The sequence below is a fragment of the Belonocnema kinseyi genome, chromosome 7 (assembly GCF_010883055.1).
Source record: "Belonocnema kinseyi isolate 2016_QV_RU_SX_M_011 chromosome 7, B_treatae_v1, whole genome shotgun sequence".
In the NCBI taxonomy this organism is placed as follows: Eukaryota; Metazoa; Arthropoda; class Insecta; order Hymenoptera; family Cynipidae; genus Belonocnema; species Belonocnema kinseyi.
This window is the reverse complement of record NC_046663.1, coordinates 31,816,203-31,841,828: the sequence shown is the minus strand read 5'-3', so window position 1 is coordinate 31,841,828 and position 25,626 is coordinate 31,816,203.

Below are 25,626 nucleotides of genomic sequence, written 5' to 3'. Positions count from 1 at the left end.
ACTGATGAAGAGTATTCAAAAACACATAAATTGGGTTTTCATCGAAAAACCGCAAACTTTTTAGAAACGCGGTGTAATGAAGTTGTTGAAAAGATGGAAAGAGTTCGTAGAGAAAATTTAAATTATGTTATTGATTGAACTTTGTTTCCTTTAGGCAGTAAATGATGATCAATTCTCTGCAAAAAATCAACCGGACTTATTTGCCATTCCCATAAAAGATGAGAGATCACTTGCTAATTGAAATTAATCCGTTCAGTTTTTTAATAGACAATTGATTATTATTTATTGCTTTAAGAAAGCAAAGTTTAATCAATTACTTCATTTTTATTTCTCTCTATGAACTTTTGCCATCTTCTCACCAACTTCATTACACCGCGTTTTTAAAAAAACCTGTGAATTTTCAATAAAAAAGCTCCGAAGCACCCTTCAGTTTCCGTTTATTTCGATCCTTACAGAATTCCTTGAAGGTAAGAACCTGCACTGATGAGGAGTATAAAAAACACTTAAATCGGTTTGTCATCCTAGAACTTCTAGAAACGCGGTGTAATAAAGTTGTTAAAAAGATGACAAGAGGACATAGATAAGAATGGAAATGTTCTAATTGATTGAAGTTCGTTTTCTTTAAACAATAAATAATGATGAATTGTTTGCAAAAAACAAAACGGAATTATTAGACATTTTCGAAATAGATAATAGATCACTTGCTAATTTTGTGATAAAGGCAGCTCTGCAGCTGAATTTATTATAATTATCAAATTAGGAAATAAAAACGTTCGGTTTTCTTCTAGGCGATAGATCATTATTTATTGCTTAAAAAGCAAAGTTTAATCAATTACATAATTTTCATTTTTCTCTATGATTCCAGGTAAAAAAGTTTTATATAGTTTATATATACTGAATAAGACAATGATATTTTTTATTTCTTTTATAAACTTTTCTACATAAATAAAAATATCAGTTTTTTGTCCACTATAAATAAATTATATTTAACTTTGTAACCTGGGATCTTCTGCCATATTTTCACCAACTTCATTACACCGCGTTTTTTTTTAAATTCTAGGAACTTTTGAGGACAAACCGTCGAAGCACCCATCACTGATAAAGAGTATCCAAAAGCACGTAAATCGTTTTTCCATCAAAAATCCCCAAACTTTTTATAAACGCGGTGTAATGAAGTTGTTAAAAAGATGGCAAGAGGCCATAGTGAAGAATAGAAATTTTGTAAGTGATTCAACTTCATTCTCTTCAAACAAGAAACAATGATCATTTTTATTTCTGGCTATCAACTTTCGTCATGGTATAGACAACTTCATTACAACGCGTTTTTAGAAAGCTTGAGAATTTTCAAAGACAGTCTTCCGAAACACCCGTCAATTTTCATTTATTCCAATCGTTACAAAACGCCTCAAACTTCTCAGGAACGCGGTGTAATGAAGTTGTTAAAAATTTGATATCAGATCATAGAGAAGAATAGAAATAATTTAATTGATTAATCTCTGTTTTCTTCAGGCAAGAAATAATGAGAAATTGGTTGCTAATTGCGTAATAATGGCAGCTCATTTTCGTATAATTATCAGGTTTAATAATAGGTCCGTAGAGTTTTTTGTAGAGGATTGATAATTATTTATTGCATTAAACTAATTTTCATTTCTCTCTATGAACTTTTGTTATCTTCACACCAACTTCATTACACCGCGTTTTTACAAAGTCTGAAGATTTTCTATGAGAAACCAATTTAGGTCATTTTTGACACACTCCTTATCAATGGAGGCTTATCTATTTAGGGAAAATAGCTATCCGTGAAAAATTGTTAAGTTAATTGTTTTTTATCGAAAATCCCAAAACTGGTAGCAAAATAATCTTTTAATTAAATGTTAATTAATTCATCCTTTTCTATTTAAAATAAAAAATACTGCTTATAAATTGATCCGCATTTGTTGAGAATTTATCTTTCTTAGTTAAAAATAAACTATTTGGTAGTAAATTTAAGTTTTTGTTGAAAATTGATATTATCGTACTTCCTATTTAACTACTCTGTGAAAAAATCTCTTTTTCTGGTTTGATATTTCAACAATCTGACAAAAAATTGAACTATTACTTTGGAAACAAAGTCTTATGTTGAAAATTCATATTCTTGGTTGAAATTTAAACTACTTAGTTAAAAATTTAACTATCTTGATGACAAATTAACTATTTTGTGAAAAATTTAAATAAAATTTATTTGAAAAATTATATTTTTGTTTCAAATTTTAATTGTTTTTTTTTTTAGAAAAATCATTATTCTCACTCAAAAACTCAACATTTTGGTTTAAAAAAAAATTTGGTTAAAAATTAAAATATTTTTATGAAAATTTAACTATATTTTAGAAAATTCATTCTTTTGTGAAAAATCATATTTTCCGTTTAAAAATTAAATTGTTATATAGAAAATTCATCATTATTGCTTTAAAATTCAACAATTTTGTGGAAAATTAAACTAGTTTTATTAAAGTGAAACTATTTGGTAGAAGGTTATCTTTCGTTTTTAAATAATATTTTCGATTTGAAAATACAACTCTTCTGTGGATGCTTCATCATTTTGACCTCAAAATTGAACAATTCTGTTAAAAATCCGTATTTTTTTCCGAAAATTGGTTGGAAAACCTCAACATTTAGTTAAAAATTAATCTTTCTTTGTTGAAAATTCAACTATTAGGTTCAAAATGAACTTTCATGTTGAAGCTTCATATTTTTAGTTGAAATTTAAACTATTCGTAAAAAATTGAACTATATTTATACAAGTTTAAGCACTAGGTATAAACTTAAATTTTTCAAAGAAAATTCATATTTTTGGGTAAAAAAATCAATTTTTTTAGAAAATTAATCATTCTTGCTTAAAAATTCAAGAGTTTGGTAGAAAATCAAACTATTTGGTTGAAAATTAACTCTTTTGTCAAAAACTTGCTTATTTTTTGATACAATTTTTAAATTTTCAATAAGAATTATTTTTTGTTTAAAAAAAATCATATTTTCGAATTAAAAATTCAACCGATTTGTAGATAAGTCGTTCTTGCGCCATTAAAATTTAACAATTTTATTTTAAATTGTAGGAATTGGTTGAAAATTAACTATTTGGTTCAAAATTGATATTTTTTTTATTGAAAATCCAACGTTTGGTTGAAAGTTAAACTAGTTGGATAAAAATTCATATTTTCTAAAAAGTTCTACTCTTTGGTCCAAAATTCAACTATTCAAAGTAAAAGAACTATATTTTGGGTAGACCTATATCGTTGGAAATTCCCTTCTTTAAGATTCATCATTTCAGTTAAAAATTTATCTCTTTTGATGAAAATGTGAAGAATTTGTTTAAAATAAGTTTTTTTCTTTGTTTGAAAATTAATGTTTTAATTAAAAATTAAACTATTTCATTTTTGTATTCGGATTAATAATTTTTATTGCAAATGCATGTATTTCGTTAACATTTAATTTATGTTTTCTTTTAAATTGTCTTTTTGGTTAAAAATCCATCTCTTGGTAGAAAAAATATCCATTTTGATTAAAAATAAAACTGTTTAATTCTAAAATATTCTAGTTTCGTTAAAGAATTTAAAAATTTGGAAGAAAATTAAACTGCTTGACTGGAAAATTTATTTCTTGTTTAAAAATTGAACTATTTTTATGAAAGTTGAACTTTTTGGTAGAAAATTCATTTTTGGTCGTGAAAAATCATTTGGGGAGGGGGGGGGGGTAAAAACTCAATCGTGTAGATAATTCTTCCTTTTGGCTTTAAAATTTAAAAATTGTTTTGAAAATTCATGTTTTTTAGTTAAAAAGTGAACTACTTGGTTGAGATTAAAAACAACTTTCTTAAAAATTGTTTTTATTTTTATTCATCTCTATATTTCAAAATGTAACCATTTAATTTAAAGAAAAAACCTTACGGGTTGAAAAAATCATCTATTGCCTTAAACTCTTTTTATGAAAAATAACTATTTTGTAAAAAATTCGCTTTTTTAGTAAGATTTTTTCAGCCAAAAGTTTCCAGTTTTCATTGAAAATCATTATTCTTATTAAAAGTGGATCATTATTATTTGAAAATTGATTTATTTTATTAAAAATTCATTTTTATAGTCGCAACTTAATTTTTTCAGTTGAAAATTTATCATTTTTGGTTACAAATATGAGTGTTAATTAATCTGGGTTCTTAAGGATTTAACAATTTGGTAGAATATATAAACTATTGGGTTCAAAATTAACTTTTCTGTTTAAAATTCATATTCTTGGTTTAGATTAGATTATTTTGTTAAAAATTGAACTATTTAACTTTTTGAAAAATAACTCTTGATCTTTGCTTTCAAATTCAGAAACGCGGTTCAAACATCATGTTTTTGGTAAAACTGTCGTTGTTTTTTTTTTTTTTCGTTAAAACTTGAGTGTTTTCCTGAAAATGCAATTATTCCATTTTGGTTAAAGATTTCGTTTTTAATTAAATATTACTCTTTTCTACTTGAAAATTTAACTTTTTGATTGAATTTGTTGCTTTTTTTTGTTAAAAATAAATCTTTTGGCTGAAAATTCATCCTTTTTGGTTTAAAATGTAACAATTTGATAAAAACTTAAGCAGTGTAATGGAAAATATTTTTCGTGTGAAAATTTAACTGTTTTGTAGATCATTCGTGATCTTACCTTTAAAATTTCGATTTAGAAAATTTATTTTTTTTACCAAAAATTAAACTATTTTTATAAAGGTTTAACTTTATGGTCGAAAATTTATTTATTTTTTGTTAAAAAGTCTATTTTTGATGTGAAAATTTACCTGTTTTGTAGATCATTCGTGATTTTAGCTTCAAAATTTGTATTTAGAAAATTTGTTTTTTTGCCAAAAATTAAGCTATTTTTATGAAGGTTCAACTTTATGGTCGAAAATTAAATTTTTTTTTGGTTAAAAAGTCAGTTTTATTTTTTGGGTTGAAAACTCAACCGCCTTGTAGATAATTCGATTGAGATGATTATTTTTATTAAAAATGGATCATTATTATTTAAAAATTTATGTATTTTGTTAAAAATTCATTTTGTTCGTCGAAAAATGATTTTTTCAGTTGCAAATTTATCCTTTTTGTTTACAAATTTGGGTGTTAATTAATTTGGTTTGTTTGAGGATTTAACAATTTGGTAGAATATTGAACTATTCGGTTCAAAATTAACTTTTTTCTTAATAACTCATATTTTTGTTTTACATTTCACTATTTGATAAAAAAATAAACTTTTTTGTTATAAATTTATATTTTTGGTTTAAATTGCTTTATTTATTTAAATATGAAACTTTTTAACTGCTTTAAAGATGACTTGTGATTTTGGCTTTCAAATTCAACAACTCGATTGAAACTTTTAGTTAAAAATGTCTTTTTAAATTAAAAATCATTCTTTTCCACTTGAGAATTAAAATTTTTTCATTTTGTAAAAAATAAAATTTTTTTCTGAAAATCAATTATTTTTGGTTCAAAATGTAACAATATGATAAAAAATTAAACTATTTGGTTGATAATATGTTTGATGTAAAATTCAACTGTTTTGTAGATCATTCGTGATTTTGGCTTAAAAATTCAAAAACTGGGTTGAAAATTAATGTATTTTATTGAAATATCGTGTTTTTTTGCTTAAAGTAAGTTTTTACGTCGGAAAATTCCATTCTTGCATTTTTGGTTGAAAGTTATTTGTTTAAATTAAAAATGTATCTTTTTAGGATGAAAATTCGTTCTCTTTTTATTAAGAATTTTATTTTCAATTGAAAATCTAGTCTCCTTTTTTTATAGAAAAGTTATGTATTTTGTTGATAACTTGTCTGTTCCAATTGAAAATTAATTTTTTTTTATTGATAATTAACTTTCTCGTTGAAAATTCTTTATTTGGTTAAGTATTTGATTATTTTGTTAGAAATACATCTTTCAGCGTTGAATTCGTCTGATAAAAATTCCTTGTTTTGTTTAAAATTAATTTTTTTAACTGAAAATATAACTATTTTATTTTTGGTTAAAACAATTTTTTTAGTTGAAAATGAATGTATCTTGATAAAAATTCGTCTTTTGGTCAAAAATATATCTTTGTAGGTTTAAAAAACCTAAATATTTTTTGAAAGTTTAATTATTTTGTTGAAAATTGAACTATTTTGTTTAAGTCACTTTTTTCGATCAAAAATTCAATTGCTTTGTTGAAAAATTTTCCTTTATTATAGAAAATACAACTGTTTCTGGTTAGATTATAATCTTATTTTAGAAATTTTACCATTTGGTTTAAACTGCACTTTTCTCAATTAAAATTTGCACTATTGGGCCAAAAATTGAATTCTTTTGTTACAAAATTTAATTATTATGTTAAAAATATAGGCTTTTAGCTTAATCTAGAATTTCCACATCGTTTATTCAAATAAAACGTTCATCCTGCAGCACTGCTCCGCCCCAGTTCGCTGATAAATCTCTGCAGCAATCACCCCACGCGAAGAGCTTCACTAATTAAATATCTAAATCCAAAACTAATTAAATTTTTTAATTTCCTGCTCACTCGAATTTCAGTTTCATATAATTTCGGTATTTACTTTCTAATGAAACTCCTTCGCTAAGGGTGTGGTTTGGGTAGTCGAGGATTTAAATTTTAATGTTATTTGAAGAACTTGATTCAGAAATATTTGTGGAACATAAAAAGTGCTCCGCCTGGTATTTTGAGTTAGAAACAAAGAATGTTTTCCTCGGGTCCATAAGTTTGTTAAGTCGTTCGTTAGTTTCGCCACGAATCCAGGACATCGTTCGAAATTGGTGTCAGTGACAAACGAGCGGACGCATGCAGTCGACCCTTGTCACGTGCATTTTTAAGCTAAGCATGAATGACCTGCCCAATTTCAAGAGTGGAATGTTTTAATAGCCAAGGATTGAAAAAGAGAAACATGATGGAATTCGATGGGTTGATCGTCGTTGGGATCGTCGATCATGCTGTCCTTTTCAATCGTCATCATCGTCTTCGATGATTCTAGTTCTTTTTCATTCATTAGACTTCAATAATTTCATTCAGAGTACATTCAAGTTGATCAATTTCATCAAACAATTGAATAAAATCGATAATTGCGATATTGCACTTGAAATAAAAAAATATGAACTTTCTATACCAAAAGAGATGAACTTTTAAACCAAAAACAAGAATTTGAATCGGAAGATTTGAATTTTTATTCAAGAAGATGAATCAAAAGAGATAAATTTTCAAATAAAAGAGCTGAATTATTGACCAATTAAAATTTTTCAGTAAAAAAAATGTTTAAACAAATTGTTAAATTTACAAGCGAAAAATATGATTTTTCTTTAAAGAGTTGCACTTTTAACCCGACTATTATAAATTTTCAACAACAAAGTCAATTTCCAACAAAAAAGTTTATTTTCAAGAAAAGAGTGAAAAAGAGTTGCACTTTGAACGCAGCAATTATAAATTTCCAACCAAAAAGTCCGTTTTCCACAAAATAGTTTATTTTTAAGAAAAAAGTCTATTTTCAAGCAAATAGTTGAACTTGTAAACCAAATAGTTGAATTTTCTATTTATTTGTTGAAATTTGAAGCCAAGAATGGATTTTCAACCAAAAAGTCACTTCTACAAAACAGTTGAATTTTCAACCTTAAAGTATGAATTTTCAAGAAAATAGTAGTTCAATCCGATTATTTGAGTCCTCAAATGAAACAGATTAATTTTCGTAAAATAAAATTATAAAATTTCTACAAAACGGTTAAATTTTTAACCCGAAAATAAGAATTTTCACAAAAAACTGTAATTTTCAATCTAAAAGTTGAATTTTCAACAAAATGGTTAATTTTCAAACAAATAGTTAACTCCTGAACCAAAATTACTATTTCAAACCAATCAGTTATATTTTCAAGGAATAAAACTAATTTCCTTAAAGACAGTCTAATTTTTGACCAGAAAATATAAATTTTTAAGAAAAAAGTTTAGTTTCTACCAAATAGTTTAATCCTTAAACAAAAACAGATTACTTTTCATAAAATAAAAATATGAGTTTTCAACAAAAATTTCAATATTTGAACAAAAATTGCAATTTTTTACTTATTTGCTGAAGTTTGAAGCCAAAAAGACAACTTTTCTACAAATCAGTTGAATTTTTATGCCAAAAATAAGAATTTTCTACAAAAAGTTAATTTTCAACCCATGAAATGAATTTTTAGTCAAATTGTTACATTTTTAACAAAATAGTTAAATCCTCAACAAAAGCCTTTAATTTAAACTATCAAGTTACATTTGTAGTTAAAAAGACTAATTTTCTAAAAAGACAGTTAAATTTTCAACCAAACAAGTTGAATTTTTAAGCCAAAGGGACAAATTTTTAACAAACAAGCTAATTTTGAAGAAAAGAATTAAATTTTTTACTTTTTGTTAATATTTGAAGACAAAAAGATCGATTATCTATATAGCTATTGGATTTTTAACCCAAAAATATGAATATTTAACGAAAGACAAATTAATTTCCAACAAAACAGTTGCAAAATGATATTTCTATAATACATTTGAATTTTCAAACTGAAATATATCGATTTTTAACAATAAAATTAAGTTTTCTACAAATTCGATTAATTTTTGTAAAATAAACATTTGAATTTTCAACAAAGTCTATTTTCTACCAAACCTCTTTCACTTTTTTCAAGATACCACATGTAAGTTGAAAATTAATCTATGTGGTAGAAAATGTCACTATTTGGTTGAATGTTTGGACCCTTTTCATAAACTTTTTTTTTAATTAAAATTTTTAGTTGAAATGTTATCTCTGTGGTTGTAAATTCATCTCTTTTGTTGAAAATCAAAATCTTTTTAGTTAAAATGTAATTTTTTTAGTTTAAAATTCTTCTATTACATCTTTGTAAAATAATTTGTTTTTGCAAAAAAAAATTATTACAATGTTTTATTATTTTGTTGAAAATGTAATCATTTTGTGAAAAAGCAATTCTTTTTGGGTTAAGAATTCAACAAATTTGGCAATGAATTCAACTACTAGGTTAAAAGTACAACTCCATTGTAAAGGAATTGTTGTTTTGTTTAAAATATAATTACTTTGTTGAAAATCCATTTTTTTTGTTGAAAAATAACTCCTTAACATGAAAGTTGACCTACTCTCATTTTATGTGAAAAATTTACGAACTTTGTTGAAAATTAATCAATTTTGGCTAATAATTCTACAATTTTCTTGAATTGAGATCCTTCTTAATTGAAAATTCGTCTCTTTTATAAAAAATCAATCTTCTTGGTTTAATATTTATATTCTTCGTTGGAACTTCAACTACTCAGTTTAAATGTGAACTCTTGTTAAAAATGTATTCGTGTCGTTGAAAATTCATTATTTTCGTTGAGAATTCATCAGTTTGGTTGCAAATCAAACTATTTTTGGTTGAAAGTTTATTTTTTTCTTTTTGTAGGGAATTTAGTTTTTGTAAAAAAAAAATTTTGAAAAATTCAATCCTTTTTTTGAAAATTTCACTATCACTTAAGCCTATCACTTAAACTCTTCACTATTTAATTCAAAATTCATATTTGCAAGTTAAAAATTCAACTGTTTTGTAGAATAATCGCCTTTTTCTCTTGAAAACTCAACAATTTTGTTGACATTTTTTCTCTCTTGGCTGAAAAATCCGTTTCCGTTGAAGTTTTAACTGTTTTGATGAACACTAGTCTTTTTGACTATTTTTTGGTTAAATATTGAACTATTTGATTGAAAATTGAACACTTTTATGAAAAATCAATTTTTTTGTTATTAAAAATTAATTTCTCTTACTGGAAATTTAACTAGTCTGGTTAAAGACTCCTCATTTTAATTAAAAATTCATCCCTTTGCTTGAAAATTCATTGTAACTTTTTGATTAAAAATGCGTTCTTTTTGGTAGAAAATTCAACTATTTGGTACTAAATTGTTATTTTTTATTTGAAAATTCATTTATTTTCTAAAAAATTTAACGTTATCTAATAAAATCCTTTCAACATGTTTCAATGTGAAATCCGTCTTTAGCGAACTACTTTACTTTCTGGCGGTGGTTGGGGTCGGGTGGGGGTGGGGAGATTAAAATTAGTAACGTTGTTTATGGACGACCCCATTAATCTTAAAGAATTCTATTTTCAAAAAAAAATTTACTAAATAAAATATCTTTTTTTTAACATGTCTCAATCCCAAACAAAAAATATTATCTCAGTGACAGGTTGCAATTCCCAAACCGAAAATTATTACCACAATAAAAACGATTTAGTGAGAAGAAAACAAAGGAACCTGCCACTCTGTCCCCATCGAGAATCTAACATCCAACATCTATGTTGACAATCTCTAGCAGATGTGCGTTGACAATTACGTGTCGAACCATTTAGGGTCACCATGGGGTCACAATGAGGTCACTATGGAAATTGGATTATAACTGTCCACTAAAATTTTTTGGAAACTTACTACACAATAATAATGAAGTATCTTTAATTAATTTTGCAACGAAAATGAAGTCCTTGAGAGACTTTGGATTGAGACTTTTGTTAAAGATGGCCCTGGAACGACACGCCGTGCAGAAATTTTGCCGAGGCCCCGATCGCGCCCCTACTTGGCAGCCTTGAATAGAACATGAAGTGAACGCCTTAATCGGGGACAGATTTAGCTGCCCCAATACAGGTCGGTTAATCTGGGCCCGATTGAATTAATAATTAAATATCTGATTTTTTATAATAAATTTATAGATGAATTTTCAACCAATGAGATTAATTTTATTCTAAAAGAATATTAAACGAAATCCATGAATTTCCAAGCGAAAGTTGAATTTTTAACCAAAAGAACAAAACTTTTTAATAAAAAATAGAGCGATTCAATTTTCCGACAGAAAATTCAACATTCTACAACAATAAAAAAAAAAGAATTTTCAACCAGTTTAATTCAACCTACAAATTTTAATTCTTAACCAAACAGTTAAATCTTAACAAAAAAATAGGAATTTTCCTCCCAGAAAATTAATATTCTTCCAAAATGAAAAATTTTCAACAAAATATATGAATTTCTCACCAAATAGTTAAGAATTGAAATAAATAGGTAAATTTTTCTACCAAAAACATGAGTTTTCAAAAAAAAAGTTAATTTTTAATAAAACAGATAAATTTAACCAAAAAAGTAGTAATTTCAACAAAATAGTTTAATTTTTAACCTAAACAGTTTAATTTTTATTTAATAATATTAATTTTAAACCAAAAATAGAATTTTTAAATTTTTAATAAAGAAAATTAATTCACTTCCAGGAAAAATCGAATTCTTAGCAAAATAGTTAAATTCTTATCAACATATATTTTCATCTAAATAATGAATCTTTATCAAAAAAATTAATTTTCAAGAGAAGATTTGAACAAAAAAAGATAAATTTTCATTAAAAGATGTTGAATAAAAAAAATAACTCAGCAAAAGGGTTGAACATTTACTTAAATTGTTGAATTTTTAAACAAAATATGATATTTTATTTAAGAAAATTAACTTTATACAAAATAGACGAATTTTCAAAAAAGTATATGAATTTTAAATTAAACAGTAAAATTTTTACACAAAAAGATTCATTTTCGCCTAAAAGAATGAATATACAAAAATTTAATTTTCAAAAAAAGGTTCAACATTCAACAGAGTGGTTCTATTTTTAATCACAGTATTATTTTTAACAAAGATTAATTTTCTACCAAAAAAGAAGAATTTATAACAAAATAAATTAATCTTTAACCAGACAGTTGAATTTTCAACTAAAAAATGATCAATTTTGAAACAAGTATTTAAATTGTTATCTAAAGAGGATAAAGTTTCAACAGAAAGAGGAATAGTCCAATTTTCATTTAGGAAATTAATTTTCAACAGAAAATGTAACGAAAATTCAAAAACATAGTTAAATTTTCAACCAAATATAAAATAACCAAAAAATATTGTTTTCAATTAAGAAGATTCTTTTTAACCATAAAAGATCAATTTTTAACGAAATAAATTAATTCTCGACCAAACAGTTGAATTTTCAACTAAAAAAAGATTAATTTTCAACAAAAAATAGAATAGTCCAATTTTCAGTTTACAACATTACATTTCAACAGAAAATGTAATAAATATTTGAAAAAATGTTTAGATTTTCAAATAAATGTATAATAACCAAAAATATGATTTTTAACAAAGAAAATTAATTTGTTATCAAAGAAGATGAATTTGAACAACGTGTATAAATTTTGAAGAAAACAGATGAATTTTTAACTAAGAGAGATCAATTTTTGTTTTTGACAAAGTAGTTTAATTTTTTACTAGAAAGGATCAAGTTTTAGTTAAGAAATTAACTTTCAACCAAAAATGTAACTGAAATACAAAAAAATAGTTTAACTTTTACCCCAAGGGTTGATTTTCAAACAAAAAATGCAATAGTAGACATTTCGTTCAAAAAGAACGAACTTTCAATCAAAAATAGTTGCATTTCCTTCCGAAGTTCTAATAATTCATTTCACATTTAAACAAAAAAAGGGAAAAGTTTAAAATATATGAAAAAATGTCAAGTCTGAAATATAAAAGTGATTTTCAATCTTCTCAAACTGAACTGTACCATTGCAGGGTCATCTTTCACAAAATTCGCAAACTTTTTGAAAATCTATCACCAGGAAACGCGAAACTAATTTTATATAAGCTCGTAACGTTATTTGTACTAACCTCCCCCCCCCCTCTTTTTATCAAACACAGTTTTGCTCCCCCCTCCCTTAAACTGGTAGCCTAGTTTATGACCGGCGCCTAATAGATTTCCCAAGGAAAATAAAGTAATTGAGAGAGTAAAAAGTTTTGTGAGTTGATAAGATGAGAGAAATGGAACCCCGTCAACATGATGAACAGAGACATAGTGATGGCCATAGTGTGCCACACGCTCGTGTAACTTGGAAACAGGGACTGGGGCGAATGAATGGAATTAGTGAGGAGGCTAGGCTGAATAATATCGGCTCTATCAGTGGGGATTGAGACTGGAAGCTGAAACGTATCTCTGGACGTATCTGCATTATAGAAGTATACGAGGGAGAGCTTCGCCCTCTCGGTCAGAGGAAACCACATCTTCCCAACCTTTGCCATCATCTTCTGCCTAGCCTTTGCCTATTCTAAAGTCTAAACTCCAAACTCAAACGTGGCTGAGAAACCAAGAAGGTGGAGACTATACAGAATCTGCTGGGGGATCAGGAAGATACTTCGAGGGTGTTTGCGGAAGAGACTACTCTTTTACACTCATATGCTGATAGATCATCTATCATCGACATCAGTTTCAAGATTAACAGGATCACATCCTCTTTTCCAAATCTTCATCTAGAATCTAGATCCTGATTATTACCTATCCAAGTGATTTCCTTTCGATTTGGTGCGCAAATTTTAGATTCTCCTTTTTCTTAGACCGAAACTAATTGGTTGGTTGGAACAACTAATAAACTTCGTAAGTCAAATTTTGTTTGAAAAAAGATCTTCTCCTTCCGCTCCTTGGAAAAACCAACCACAGAACTTCTGATTTCCCGTAAAGCTACTAGAGAGATCGAGAGAAGAATCCCTTTTCAGAAATGCACGCATTATTATGCCAGGGTGTTACAAGTCAATTTTTTTTAAGTTATCTGTATTATCATCAAAGAATAACAAAATTTCTTAACGTCTTTACAGACTAGATCGAGCTATGAATTAAATTTTGTTCTGAAGAAGAACTTCTCCTTTCACTTGGAACTCCATGTAGTCTGTAAAGACGTTAGGAGGTTCTATTATTCTTTGATGATTCCTTAATGAATTGGACTTGTAGCTCTAGTAGCTTAAGGGGCTTTCCCCTTAAGCTACTAGAGCTACACCCAAACGGCAATCGAAAGTTCTTGTGCTTCGGTTCCCAACAAAGCGAAAGGAGATGTTTTTTCAGAAGCAACTTAATTTAAAAAAATTGATTCCGTAGCTCTATCTAGTATGCAAAGTAGTTAAGAAATTCTCTTATTCTTTGATCATAATACAGATTCCTTGAATAAATTAAAAAGTAGTGGAACTAACTAAGTCAGTTTGAAAGATATGCCGCTGCCTTATTAAATTCGTTGTAGTCAATACTGTTATTTCTAAGAGTCGTAATATTGTAGGAGTTTTCCATTTTACCTTTCTTGTTGTTTCACTTTAACACTTATATGCTGATAGGTCACCTATCATCGAAATCAGTTGCCAGATAAACACAATCACATCCTGGTTTCCAAATCTTCATCTAGAACCTTGATCCTGAATAATAGCTATCCAATTCATTTCCTTTCAATTCGTTTTGCAATTTTTAGATTCTCCTTTTTCTTAGACTGGGAAATGAACCACAGGAATTCCGAATGCCGGTCGGGTGATTTCCCATTAAGCTGCTAGAGAGATCGAGAGAAGAATCTTTCATCAGAAATACAAGCATTATTATCACAGGTGTAACAAGTCAAATTTTTCAAGGAATCTATATTATCATTATAGAATAACAGAATTTTTTAACGTCTCTACAGCCTATATGGAGCTATGAATTTTTGTTAATCAAACTTTTTCTTAAAAAAGAACTTCTGTAAAGATGTTAAGAAATTCGTTATTCTCTGATGATGATACAGATTTCTTGACAAATTTGACTTTTAACATCTGCATAATAATGTGTGTTTATCTGAAAAAGAACTCTTCTCTCAATCTCTTCAGTAGCTTAGCGGAAAAGCACCCGACTAGCAGCTGCATCAGTTTTTTAAAATATGCCGCTGCCGTATTAAGTGGTTTTAATTCCTACTTGTATTTTTAAGAATGGTAGTTGTTTTTCTTACTGAGTTTCTTGATGTACCCACAACTTCCGATCCCTGCTAATAAAAAGCTTGTTGTCCCAACTAACTATTTTTTTAGTGTACATGTATTTTTTGCTTTTAAACCTTACCTAGTTAAGTTAAAGATTCAACAATTGGGACATAATCAAAGTATTCAGTTGAAAATGAAGTTTTTTGCTTAAAAAAATTTTTTCGGTTTGAATTTAACAATTCGGTTGAAAATTAAACTCATTTTATGGAAATTTAACTTTTTCGGAAAATTTACTTCTTGATTAGAAAATCATATTTTTGGTGGAACGTTGAACCTTTTTCTAGATAATTCATAATTTTGTCTTCAAAACTGAACAACTTTGTTGCGAATGGATTTATTTTATTGGTTATTCCTTTTTTTTTGGTAGAAAATTAATCTCTTGCTAAAAAATTCATATTTTTGATAAATTTAACTATTTGTTTCAGAAGAATCTTTTTTAGTTAACAATTCTTATACCTGTATAAAGTTAAACTAGTTAATTACAAATTTAAACTTTATTTAGATGTACCCATTAGATTTAATTTTTTAATTTGTTTTTCTTTTCTGGTTAAAAATATTCTTTTTTATCTGAGAATATCAATATTACCTTTTTGGTTAATAATGTTTCATCATTTGCTTCTTCTGACAATTCTATTTTTAGTTTAAAATTGTATTATTTGGTTGACCATTTAACAATTCGGTTAAAAAGTCATCTTGCTTCGCTAAAAGTTCAACTGCTTCTTTAAAAAATCGTCTTATGGATTCTAAATTAACTTTGTTTAATCTTTAGAAGAAATTTTTTATTTTTTGAGAAAATGGCACTGTTTAATTGAAAATCAATCGTCTTTGGTTGTGGATTCATTCTTTTTTTTTAAATTATGTTTTTTACTGGAAATATAGGTTTTATATTTTTTATTAAAAATTATTCTTTTTCGTAGAAAATTTCAGAGTCAATTGTTTTGTTAAACATTTGATTTTGTAGCGGAATAATTCAACAGTTTTGTTGAAAATGCATTTGTTTTTGTGGAAATTTAATCTTGAAAATTTATCATTTTAGTTTTAAAAATTCAATAATTTGGTTGAAAATTCAACTATTTGATTGAAAATACATTATTTCGTTCGAAATTATATTTCACTCAAGAAATTGAAAAATTTCACATAAACACATATTATTTAGGTTGAAATTTATGACTTTAGTTGAAAATTTAATTATTTTGTTGAAAATTCACTTTTATTAGTTGTAAATTAATTTTGTAACTAAAAATTAAATTTTCTATTATTATTTAAAAATTGATATTTTTTAGTTGAAAATTTATCTTTTTTTATTGAAAATACTTGAATAAAAACTAAATTTTATTTTTAAAATTTACATTTTAGCGTTAAAGATTCAACTATTTTGCAGAACATTCGTCTTTTTTATTTGAAAATTTATCTCTTTTGATAGGGATTTCATCTTTTTTGATTGAAATATTAACTATTGCATTTTTCGTTGAGAATTCATCTTTTAAGACTGCAAAGAACTGTTTGACAAACAATTCAGCTTCTTTTTCCAAAATTTCATTATTTTATTGATAAGTCAACTGTTTGGTTTAAATTTTTTTTCAAAATATTAAGTATTGCATTCTTTGTTAGGAATTAGTCTTTCTTAATTGAAGATTTAACCATTTGATAGAAAACTCAAATGTTTGAATGGCAATTTAACTGTTTCTTATTGAAGTTTAATCTTTTACGTTTTAAAATTCAACTATTTGGTTAAAAATTTAATAATTCTGATAAAAATGTGACTATTTTAGGAAAAAGTAATAATTTCTGGTAAAAAATCCAAATGTTTCGTTGAAAATTTGACCTTTTCGCTTAAAAATTCAGAGGAAATTACATCTTCCCAATTTTTAGAAAGTCTAATCTCCAAAGGCAAACGGGGCTGAGAAACCAAGAAGGTGGAGACTATTCAGAATCTGCTGGGGGATCAGGAACATACTTCGAGGGTGGTTGCGGAAGAGACTACTCTTTTACACTCATGGGCTGATAGATCATCTATCATCGACATCAGTTTCCAGATTAACAGGATCACATCCCAGTTTCCCAATCTTCAACTAGAATCTAGATCCTGATTATCAGCCATCCAATTCTTTTCTTGTCAATTTGGTTCGCAATTTTTAGATTGTACTTTTTTTTGTACTTGAATTAATTAGTTTTTTTGTACTACTAATACATTTTTAAATTACATATTTTGCAAAAATATCTTCCTCTTTCACTCCTCTTGGAAATGAACACCGAACTTCCGATTGCCAACCGGGTGCTTTCCCTTTAAGCTACTAGAGAGATCGAGAGAAGAATCCTTTTTGAGAAATACATGAATTATTGTGCCAAGTGTTACAAGTCAAATTTTACAAGGAATCTGTATGATCATCAGATAATAATAGAATTTCTTAACGTCTTTACAGATTAGATGAAGCTGTGAATTAAAAATTGTATTAATTAAAGTCTTTCTAAAAAAGAACTTCTCCTTTCACTGGGAGCTCTATCTAGTCTGTAAAGACATTAAGAAGTTCTGTTGTTCTCTGATGACAATACAGATTCCTCGAAAAATTTGATTTGCAACAATTGAAATAATAATGCATCTAATTCTAAAAAGGTTTCTTCTGTCGATCTCTCTAGTAGCTTAACGGAAAAGCACCCGTACTGCAATCGAAAGGTCTGTGTTTCGGTTCTCAGCGGAGCAAAAGGAGATCTTCTTTCAGAAGAAATTTAATTAAAAAAAAAAATGTAATTCATAGCTCCATCTAGTCTGTAAAGACGTTAAGAAGTTCTATGATTCTTCAACGACAATACAAATTCCTTGAATAACTGATAAAGTAGTGGGGCTCAGTTTGAAAAATATGCCACTGCACGTTTCCAAATCTTCATCTAGAATCTAGATCCTGATTATTAGCTATCTAATTAATTTGCTTTCAATTTGATTCGCAATTTTTAGATTCTCCTTATTCTTGAACTGGGAAACGAAAAGCACACATTATTATAACAGGTGTTACAAGTCAAAATTTTCAAGCACTTTTTATTATAATCAGAGAACACCCGAATTTTTTAACGTCTTTACAGACTACATGGAGCTATCAATTAAATTGTTGTTAATTAAAATTATTCTGAAAAAAGAACTCTGATAATATTTCGAATTCCTTGACAAATTAGACTTGTAACACTTGACATGATAATGCGTGTGTTTATGAAAAATGATTCTTTTCGCGATCTCTCTGGTAGCTTAACGGGAAGGCGCCCCATGTTCTGCAGTTCGCTTCCTAACAGAGCAAAAAGAAAAGATTAAAATTAAAATGTTTCTAATTCATAGCTCTATCTAGTCTGTAAGGACGTTAAGAAATGCTGTTATACTCTGATGATAATACAGATTCCGTCAAGAATTAATAAAGCACTAGGGCCAACTAAATCAGTTTGTGCAATATGCCGCTGCCTTATTAAGTAGTTGTAGTTGCTATTTTTATTTCTAAAAATGGTAGTTGTTATCCCTACTTCTTTTCTTGTTGTCCCCACATTTCCGATTTCTAGTAATAAAAAGCTTGTTGTTCCATCTAACAATTTTTTTCCATGTACAATGTCTAAAATCAAAACTAAAACGTGATTAGGAAACCAAGAAGGTGGAGACTATTTAGAATGTTCTAGGGGATCAGGAACTTACACGCAGTTCGAGGTTGGTTGAGGAAGAGACTACTCTTTTACGCTCATATGCTGATAGATCATCTTCGAGCGTCATCAGTTTCAAGATTATCAAGATCACATCCTCGTTTCCAAATCATCATTCAGAATCTAGATCCTGATTATTATTAATCCAATTCATTCCCTTTCAATTTGGCTCACCATTTTTAGATTCAACTTTTCTTGCACTTAAATTAATTGGTTCTTTGCGATAACTAATAAAATAGTAGGACCAACTACACCGGAACCGTGTTTTAGTAACCCGCAGTTTACTAACCTAGAAAATTGTACATTTTGCTTGAAAAACGCCAGCAGCGTAGTAGAAAGGCGCTATGGGCGGGTACTCAATCGAGTACATTGCGCAATATTATGCATTTTAATTGGAAATGGTTCAGTCGGTAGGGAGACAGACGGTTGTAAATGTTGCTTGAAAAACAATAGCAGGGTAGTGAACAGGCGCTGTGAGAGGATACTCAGTCGAGCAAATTGAGCAATATTACGCATTCTGTAGTAGTTATCCTTAGGGGCCGTCAATAAAATACTTTACTAATTTGAGAGGGGAGGGGTTACTGTTAAAAACTCCTATTGTAAAGAGTGGGGGGGGAGTCAGTTGAAGTAACTTAACGAAATTCGGTATTCTTTATGTACGTTTCCTGATGATTCACAAAGAATTTTTTCGCTGTTTTTAAGAAACATATCCTTTCTCCCCTTTTTCTTGTTTTTTCGCTTGAATTCAAACTAAATTAATAAAACATATTAATATTATGGTTTAAAAGATCATCTTTTGCTTTAAACTCTTTTTTGAAAAATAATTTTTTAAGATGAATTATTTTAGTTAACAATTCATCTCTTTTGCTGAAAATTTAACTATTTTGTTTCAAAATATTTTTTCAACATTAATTTGTTTAATTAGCAATTCTATTTTTTATTGAAAATTAATACTTTTTATTGAAAATGGATGTTTTCAAGTTGGAAATTCATGTATTTTGTTCAAAATTCATGTTTTTTGGTCGAAAATTAATCTTCTTGGTTTACAATTTATCCTCTTCAATTAAAAATGCTTTTTTTTGGTCCAAATTAAACCGGTTTGGTAATTTTTAGTTGAGATTTGGTTATTCAAAATTCAACCTTTTTGTAGATAAAACGTTTTTTTGTCTGTTAATTTTTTAATTTTTTTTTGTTAATTTTTTTCTGAAAATAACAATATTGCGTTTTTAATTAGAAGTTTTTAATTAGTTGCTCCTCCTCATAATTAAATTGTTGGCTTAAAATTGCATTATTTGTTTGGAAATTGGTCTTTTTGGATAAAAATTTAATTGTTTGATTATTTAGTAGGAATGTATAATTCTTGTTTAAAATGTAATTATTTTATTAAAACTTCATTTTCGTTTGTTTGAAATTATTTTTTTTAATGAAATTATAACTTTTCTACCTTTGGTTGTAAATTGTTCTTTCTTATTAAAAATTTAAGTGAATTGTTTCCTAAAAAATTTGAATTTTCAGCTTAATAATTCAACAGCTTTGTCGGAAATGTAACTTTTTTAGTAGAAGCTTAATCTTTTTTGTTTAAAAATGCGATAATTTGGCTGAAAATTTATCATTTTAGTTGAAAAATTCAATAATTTGGATTTTTATACTAAAAATTAAACAATTTCAGTGAAGCATTCAATAATTGCGTTGAAATTTATTTCTTTAGTTGAAAATTTAACTATTTAATTAAAAATTCGCTTTTATTTGTTGGAAAATAATTTTTCAAGTAAAAACTTAGATTTTATATTTTTATTTAAAAATTGATTTTTCATAATTAAAAATTCATAGTTTATGGTTCAAAATACTTTCTTAAAATAACTTTTAAATTAAACATTTATATTTTAGCGTTAAAAATTCAACTGATTTGGAGAAAATTCATATTTTTGGTTCGAAAATTGGCCTTTTTTAAAGGAAACTTCATCTTCTTTTTGTAAAAATATCAGCTATTCCATTTATTATTAAGAATTGATCTCTGAAGGTCACAAATAACTATTTGGCAAACAATTCAAATCCTTTTTAGGAAATAAAATTGTTTTCTTGAAAATTCAATTGTTTGGTCGAAAATTAGTTTTGTTGTTGTTGTTGATGTTGTTGAAATATAAAGTTGAATCAAATATGTTAATGTTAAATGAAAATGTTGATTGTTAAGAATTCGTCTTTCTTGATTGAAGATTCAAACATTTTATTGAAAATAATTATTTTTAGTTATGAAAGTCAACTATTTTCTATTACATTCGATTTTCAATTGTTAAATACCACTGTTTAGTTGAAACTGCAAATGTTTTTGATTAAGGTTAAATCTTTTTTTGTTTTAAAATTGAACTATTCAATGAAAAATTTGAATATTTTGTTAAAAATACCATTTTTTTTTAAAGTAATAATTTCTGGTAAAAATTTAAATGTTTGATTAAAAAATAGCCCTTTTCGATAAAAAATTCATCTCTTATAGTTTTATGATAAAAAATGCATCTTTCTTTGTTAAAAATAAACAAATGCATTAATTTAAATAATGTTAATTCACTCTAAAATTGATCTATTCCATTTTTAGAAGTTTCTATTTTAATAATCTTACAAGGTAAAAAAACTGGGTTTTGGATATTATTGGAACGACAGAATGAAAAAAATGGTCAGAGAAAAGTCAGGGAATTCAAAAAAAGTTTTTTGGCCGCTCTGGTGTCTAATTCAATTTAAAAAAGCGTAATGCTATTCTTTTATTGTAATCTGGCCCAAACGAGTTAAAAATGTAAATGAGAAGAAAATCCAGAATACAAATGATAATCTGTAGGGACAAGGCAGCAATCAGAAGACATCCTGTTATCCCCTGGGGAACACCCATTCTTAACGCAAGAGGATGACCTAAGTCCTAACATAAGTCGGTTCCATCTGAATCCCGAATGTTGTCCCATTCGGCTACCGTTGACCACTCCCTTTTCCTGTTTCTCTTGTCGAAATGTTTGACAGAAAATTTCACTACCAGTAGTCGAGATCAAAATCATCCAAATATTTTTTCCAATAGATTGTCTTCTATATAATAGGACGATAAATATGAACTCAGAATTTTCAAACCTATTGGACAGGAAGATAATTTCTAGAATTGATAGGTTAAGATTGTATAACAGTAAATGACAGTTGATAAACTCGGTCCCGAAATTGGATCAAAAAGATATGCAACGCTCTCACACGGATTTCGGATTTGTTATTTAATCAGAAAATTAAGCATCAGAATGATCCAATTCTCAAGGTCAATTAACTACCATTAATTTTACTGACTCAATCATCGATGGACACTTGGACCTACCAAAAAAAGGATAGGGGTAAAGTTAACGCGATTGCCATGCAATTTTTTAAGAATATCTGCGGTAAAACGCTAATGAATATTGTCAGTAATAACAGAATTCCTAATGAATGTGGTTTAGAGAAAACACTATTTGACGAGAAACAAATAAATGTTTTGAAATGGTTTGGTGAAATTTTACTGATGAAAATATCGATGCAGAAATTTCCAGGCGTTTAAACGAGGACAGAAAGATTATCAGCAATACAGGAGCCATTGTCACAAAAAGAATATGACTAAAATTTACGCGGTTGGGATAAAATCCCTACGAAATACCCGCTTTAAAACGCTAATGGACAAAGTCAATAATGAGAGGATTTCTAAAAAACGTAGTGTAGAGGAAACACTGTTTGAAAAGAATTAAATAAATTTGTAGTAATGGTTTGGTAAATTTGAGTCATTTCATTGAATTTAACAAATGAAGCTAAATTAGCAATACATAATTATGTACTTGCACCCATTTTACTGTGCGCGAGTGACACCTGGATCTGTCAAAAAAAGGATAAGAATAAAGTTCAGGCGGTTGACATGAAATTCCTGCGGAATATCTGAGGTAAAACGCTAATAAATATTGTTAGTAATAAGAGGACTTTTAAAAAATGCCGTTCAGAGAAAACACTATTTGTCCAAAATGAGACAAATTTCTTGAGATGGTTCGGCGAATTTTAATATTTTACTGGCGCAAAGATCGATACAGACATAGCCATGCATAGAGCAAATAATGCTAAAATATCAATATATATTTATGTACCTGCATCTACTGTGCTCTAAGGTAGTGAGACCTGGACTACTAAGAAACGGATAAGACTAAAATTAACGCGGTTGGCATGCAATTGCTACTAAATTTCTGCGGTAAAACACTAATTGGAAAAGTCAATAATGAGAAGACTTTAAAAAATGTAGTTCGGCGAATACATTATTTGACAAAAATTAAAGAAATTCGTTGAGATGGTTTGGGGAATTTCAGTATTTTACCGACGGAAAGGTCAATACAGAGATAGCCAGGCATATAAACGAGAGCAAGATGCTAAAATAGCAACATAAAATTCTGTACTTGCAAAAAAGGGCATTGTTGTATGGTAGCGAAACCTGAACCTAACAAGAAAGGGTTAAACCTACGATTAACGCGTTTGGTACGAAGTTTCGTGGCAATGATTGCGGTAAAACACTAATGGACAAAGCCGTCAATGGAAGGACTTTTAAAAATGTATTTCAAAAGAAACACTGTTTGCCAAAAATGATAGAATTTTTTGTTAAGCTGATTTTTTCATGCTCAGACAATTAAAGACGAATGACTAACAAAACAAATTTATTCAAGTAAAGTAAATATACAACAGAACAACAGAATATTTGTTTGGCCCAAAAAAATTGTTGGGTTGTTTTGAACAAATATTATGTTAGATTGAGCAATTGGTTAGTTTTTAAACATCAAATATGGCTCGGTTAATAAAATTTTTTTTTAATTTAACCAGCATTTTGTTGATTAAACCTCATTTTCATGTATATCTAACAAAACATTTTTTTAGAGATTCATAACCCTACAGATTTATATATTTATAGACATAAACATTTCTGGCCCCACATAGAAAAATTGCAATTTATCTCCCAACGTAAAATTCAAAAAAGTTTTTAAACATTGCCTCTTGATTCTAGGAAGTTGTAAAAATCTTCCAGAAGTGGCAGTCAAAATTTCAAATGAAAAAAAAAAACAGGAAAAATTTTGGTGAAAAATTAATTTTTTATACTTAAAATTGAACTATTACAGTTGAAAATTAATCTTTTTAGTACAAAAATGTAGCTCTTTAGTTGAAAATCCAACTGTTTATGGTTCAAAGTTAATTATTTTTCAAAAGTGATTTTTTTAACTGAAAATTGATCTAATCCAGTTTTTGCTGAAAACATTTTTTGAGCGTTAAAATTCAACTATTTGGTCAAAAATTCGTTTTTTTTTTTGTGTAAAACTGATATTTTTGGGCAATAAATTTGACTATTCCAATTTTGGTTGACAACTTTTTTTAGTTAAGAATGTTTAGTAGAAAATAATCTTTTGGTTGAAGGTTCATATTTTGGCGTGGAAAATTGATTCTAAATCCTTCATGGTTAAAAATTTATCTAGTTTTTTGAAATTTTGTTTTTTTAGTTTTGAAGATTTATCTCTTTTAGGCCAAATTATACAGTTTTGTAAAAAATCGACTTTTCGGTTTAAAAATTCATCAATTTGGTTAAATTTTTTTTCGCTTTTCTGAACAATATTTCTTGTTTGCAAATTTATTTTCTTAGTTAAAAATTCTGTATTTCACTTGAAGATTGTTTATAATATAATGCATAATATTATATTTTTGCTTGAGGATTCATATTTTTCTGCTAAAAATTTTACTATATAGTTGCAAATGTAATAATTTTCTTGAAAATCCAAGTGTTATTTGAACTTGAAATATTTTTCTATCTCTCTCTATTGAGTTGAAATTTTAACTTCTTTATTAAAATTACATTTATTAAAGATTCATAATTTTAGAAAAGAAATCTTCTCTGGGGTTCAAAATTTAATGTATTTTGTCGAAAAATATTTGGTTGTAAAATTAATTTTTAACTGAAAATTGATCTATTCTACTTTTGGTTGAAAGTTTATCGTTTTCATTTAAAAATCCAACTATCTTGTAAACAAGAAATTATCTTTTTTGGTTAAAAATTTAACTATTTGATCAAAAATTTATGTATGTTTTTTTAAATCATCTTTTTGTGTAAAAAGTAATCTTTTTAGTCGAAAACTCATCTTTTTGGTAAAAAATTATTTTCCTTTGATAGCAAATGTACTTTTTTTTAGTTGAAAATTAAGCCAAGTTGTTAAAAATTAATATTGTCAGTTAATATTTATAATTATTGATATAAAATTAATCTTTTTAGAAGTAAATTAATGTTTTTTGTTGCAAATTTTTTTCGAATTTTATTTTAAAATTCATCTATTTGGTTTAAAATTAAACCTTTTAGTAAAAAAATCGATTTCTTGCTAGCAAATTCATTTGTTTGAAAGAAAATTCAACTATTGGAGTTGAAGATTTATCATTTTAGTTGATAACTATTCAAAATTTAAAAAGTTCTTTAGAAAGTAAATCTTTTCTATGGTAAATGCAACTGTTTTTTTTAATAATTCGCCGCATAATTAGGCCTCGGCACAATCTTACCTTTTTTCATAATTGTTCAACGATCCGACCAGGGATAGTGGCGTGCCTGTTTCGAATCCGGACCGAAGCAGTTTTTTTCAGTGATCGGCACTATTTAATATTTGACATAAAAAGTTAATTATTACCCTGTTTATAAAATAACATAATTTGCTTAACATTTTCTTAAAAGTATTATAGATTGATACTGAAAAATGAGGAATGAGGAAGCGTGCCAAGTAATGGAGAGGAATTTCGAGGGCAGCCGAAAGTGAATCCGCCCAGCACTTTACGGGATAGACGCCCATCCGAAAAAATCTGAATAAATTAGCTGTATCTTCTCCATACACAATACCTTCGAGGCCAGAATAATCCTCTAAGGCAAAGCCGATGATTATAATAATAATAATAATGGGATAATGCTGATGATGACAATAATGATGCAGCATTTCTGAAAGATGCTTCCCTATTATTAGAACACATTGTTTCTAAGTTATAAATACCTCGTCATGACACCATCACATGACACTGTCACTCCAAATTCTTCATCTACATTATTATTATTATTA